General features: G+C 37.1%; 1 pseudogene; it reads left to right on the top strand.

Moving 5' to 3' along the window:
• Positions 1-584: 584 nt before the first annotated feature.
• Positions 585-1218, top strand: LOC111525508 (annotated as a pseudogene).
• The last annotated feature ends 3125 nt before the right edge of the window (positions 1219-4343 follow it).

Raw genomic sequence — 4343 nt, 5'->3', positions numbered from 1 at the left:
AATAAATAAATAAACAAACAAACAAAGACCCACTTATAATCCATACATTTCCTTTTGAAAGAATCAATAAGGCATTTGAATTGTTCCAAAGTGGGCATTGATGACTGTGTGTGAGTGGTGTGTGTGTGTGTGTGTGTGTAAGAAGAATTTATGTGAGAGATCTTATATGTTACTTTTACCTGAAGTTTTATGAAAAATGAGAGGGCTCAGATTAAGTGTAAAATTGAGCAGTTGTAGGAAATGGTTTAGAGAATAGCAGAAAATAAATAAATAAATAAATAAGAGTCTTGGGTCATTTGTGAGGTGCTTTCAGCCTTTTGCCCATGTTGTTGTCCTCATTTATAAAATGGAGATAGTGATACCACATCTTTTCAGAGACTCCTATGAAGATCCAATGTGAAAATAAAAAAGAACAAATGAAAGAAAACATGCTACCAAAGTATATTATAATAAAATTTTCTTTGTTATTATCTTGAGTGCTAGTAGATATGACACAGAAAAGTTATATCTTAATTAGCTACCTACAAAACTAACAAGCTACAGTGGGATTCTGGAAGAAACAAGAGAGTGGTGTGAGCATAGAGAAGCAAAAGAAAACAAGGAAGCATGTGACCATGAAGTAAATACTTAGTGTCAGAGATCAGAGGCTTGAAGAAAAGTAGGTTAAAACCTAAAAATAAAGAAAAGAAAGATCTCAACAGGCTAAAGGAAAGAGAAGTTCCCCAACACCCGTCCTGCTTATTTTTCCAATAAATTACACAGCTGGGCCCATTTACTCGCATTGGTAATTTTGTTGATACCAACTTTATCAACTTTTCCATTAAAGCCAAACTGGACTTAGTAGACACAGTCAATGATGGGCTGTCTCTACGCCAAGTGTATCCTTTGTATAACTGATCATGTAATGGCTGAAATTGAGAAATTGGGGCAGAAGTATCAAGTGATTCTACAGATTGCCAAGGATCCAAGATTTGGATCTTGGATCATGGTCATTATTCATAATGACCATGCACACACAAAGGAACCTATGCAGATGACTGCTTAGCAGATGACTGATTCAGTACAAGTGTTACATTGTGGCCATGACTACATTGTGGCCATGACTGGACCTTAAAAGATGAATGCATAAGATTCCTAGAGATCATAATCACGTGCACTTCTTACTACGGCTACAACATTGAACAGATGCCAGATGATGATGGAGCCCCTCAGTTCTAATTCATACAAGACAAAGTTCCTCTGCCTTTCTTCCACCAACTTGTTCTTGCCACCAGTTCATTAAACATGCAATACCATGAATTGTTATTCTATTTGCCCATGCTCTCTGTTATGAGCTGAGTATGGGTAAATACACTCACTTTTTGACACTGTTTGGAAATTGATATTTTATCTTACTTAAAATTTTTAAATGATTGTCAAGGAGTACAAAATCTCAGACAGGAAAGATCTGTTTCACCCTCTTTTTTGAGGTCTGTTGTACAGCTGGTGAATATAGTTAGTAATAGATGATTAGATATTTCAAAATTGCTAAGATGTTAAATTTCAAATGATCTCCCTACAGAAATGTTAAATATTTGAAGTGATATATATGTTAATTAGCTTGATTAAATTATTCTACACTATATCCACAATTATGGCATCACCTTGTAACCCATAAATTTATACAATTATAGATTGTCAATTTATAATAAAAATTAGTTGCATCTTTTTAGGGAAAAAGAAAGGAAAAGCTACTTCTAAGGGTTTATTTTCAATCAAGCATTTACTATTTGACATTTCAGAAGTATTTCTATTCAGCATACATTCCTTAAGCACCTACCAACAGGATTCTATTCTAGACAAAATTGAATGTAATTACTGTCTTCAGGTTGTTGATGGATCAGTCCTGGAGTTTAGGGTGCTACATATCTGCATAACTACAATACAGCGCTGGATGTGAAGTCTGGTCAGAAAGGCTAAGACTCAAGATTCAGGGCATAGGGACCTCATTACTAACTGGATAGAGTTGGGAAAACACCACTGAGTTAGGCCTTGGGAGCTTGTAGATCTATAATACAAACTTCTAGGTAAAAAGCATCATAGAAACTGGGACAAGAATCCATAGGACAGAAAATAAAATTTGCATATAGAAAATAGCAAAAAATATAGTTTGCAAGGACCACACTGTGTTTGAGTAGTGAATGTAAAGGTCTTGATTCCAAAGTATATTTTTAATCTAAATAAATTAGAGTGCGAGAACTTTTATATCTAAAGAGAACTAGGTTTCCCTAGCCTATGACCTTGCTTTTCCTGAGCCCAAGTATATGATACTGCTATGAAACCTCATCTAGTATTGACTGACAAAAATCAACAATAGTTTCAGTTGAAATTATTAGTGGATTGAGTGGATTGGCTGAAATCAGTAGAGCTCCAAAGCATCTGGTTTGTTTGACCTTAAAGCCACTTTCCTTTGGGAAGCCGAGACAGGCGGATCACGAGGTCAGGAGATCGAGACCATCCTGGCTAACCCGGTGAAACCCCGTCTCTACTTAAAAAAAAAAAAACAAAGAAAACTAGCCTGGCGAGTTAGTGGGCACCTGTAGTCCCAGCTACTTGGGAGGCTGAGGCAAGAAAATGGCGTAAACCCAGGAGGCGGAGCTTGCAGTGAGCTGAGATCCGGCCACCACACTCCAGCCTGGGCGACAGAGCGAGACTCCGTCTCAAAAAAAAAAGAAAAGAAAAAAAAAAAAAAAAGCCACTTTCCAGCTTGGTGATGCCACTTGTGTCTCTATGTAAATTGAGATCAGAGCAAATGAGATTAGTGTTGTGGGTTCTATAACAATGTAATCAAATAGATTTATAGAACTTTAAAATTTACCTTTAATTAGCTGTCTTTAAAAATCTTTAGCTAAATATTTGACTACCACACCCAGGCAGTATTCAAAGGGGTGCATTCCATCAGTCACCAATAGCGAGGCTGTATTGAAATCCATCCATCACTAGTACTAGAAAAGCAAAAGACACCCTTACATTGCTAACAGTGGATTAGAAGCGTCACCTTTATAGGAAATCATAAACACACTGAGAATTGAGTGAAATTGCAGGTATTCATATTCAAAGCATCAGGCTAACACAATGTTTCATACAACAGTGTCTGTGAGAAAACCTAAGCTAAAGGTTAGAAAACACATAGAGTTATCATGTATTTTTTTAATTAATTCTCAAAAATACTTAAAGACCAAAGGCACCAAAGTTTTGGGGGAAAATGCAAAGAGTAAATCTAATTACCTGAGGAGATGAGATAGGCATTGATAATAATTTGATGGAAAGCATGCTTTTATTTATGGAATGGCCACTTTTGCAAAGTTGAGAAGCAATAAAAAGAACAGAAAATCTGCTATGTCTGCCACTCACATTAACTATGACTAATAGGTAGTGACTACTAATGAGCCCTAGAAATTTATTTTAAACAGTATTATCCCTACCTTGAAACCTAATTCCAGAACTTAACCCTGGAAGAAGGCATTTTTCATTTACTTATTCACAAAGACCTCATGCAACTTACATTGCTGAAATAGCTATCAGGAAATACTACTTCTCCTTAAATATACTTTATTGGAATTGACTTGATAATTTTTTTTAATGACTTAGGAACATTGGATTTTGGCACCAATAGTAAAACATTAATATTGTCTTTGTAACATTAGCACGATGTGTGGTAACAGAATAAAATGTGCTAAAGAGGATCTGGGATAAACTTCCCTGAGAGGAAAAAAAAAAATTGCAGACCAAGCCTCCAGAGCTTACGCGATGACTCTTAGGCAAGAATGGTATTAACCCACTCCAACCCCACAAACAGAAGTCATTTGTTAGAGGAACCTCTTGAACTTAGCATTTATAGGATATGAACTGATGTGAGCTCTGACATCACTTGACTGCCTCTTTCATTTATGGAGAGGGAAATCAAGACCCAAAGAAGTACAGTGACTTTCTGGAATTACATAGCCAGTTACCAGTTAAGCAGATTCTCCTGGATTCTCAACTAATCCTTTCTTTTTTTTGAAATGGAGTCTCACTCTGTCGCCCAGCCTGGAGTGCAATGGCATGATGTCGGCTCACTGTAGCCTCTGCCTCCCAAGTTCAAGTGATTCTCATGCCTCAGCCTCCCAAATAGCTGGGATTATATGGGTGCACCACCACATCTGGCTAATTTTTATATAATAATTTTATAATTTTTTGTAGAGACAGGGTTTCACCATGTTGGCCAGGCTGGTCTCAAACTCCTGACCTCAGGTGATCCGCCCACCTAGGCCTCCCAAACTGCTGGGATTACAGCCGTGAGCCACTGCGCCCAGCCTACGACT

Source organism: Piliocolobus tephrosceles, chromosome 3 (assembly GCF_002776525.5).
Source record: "Piliocolobus tephrosceles isolate RC106 chromosome 3, ASM277652v3, whole genome shotgun sequence".
NCBI classification, from domain to species: Eukaryota; Metazoa; Chordata; class Mammalia; order Primates; family Cercopithecidae; genus Piliocolobus; species Piliocolobus tephrosceles.
The sequence above is the reverse complement of the archived record's forward strand: the minus strand, read 5'-3'. Positions and strand labels throughout refer to the sequence as shown.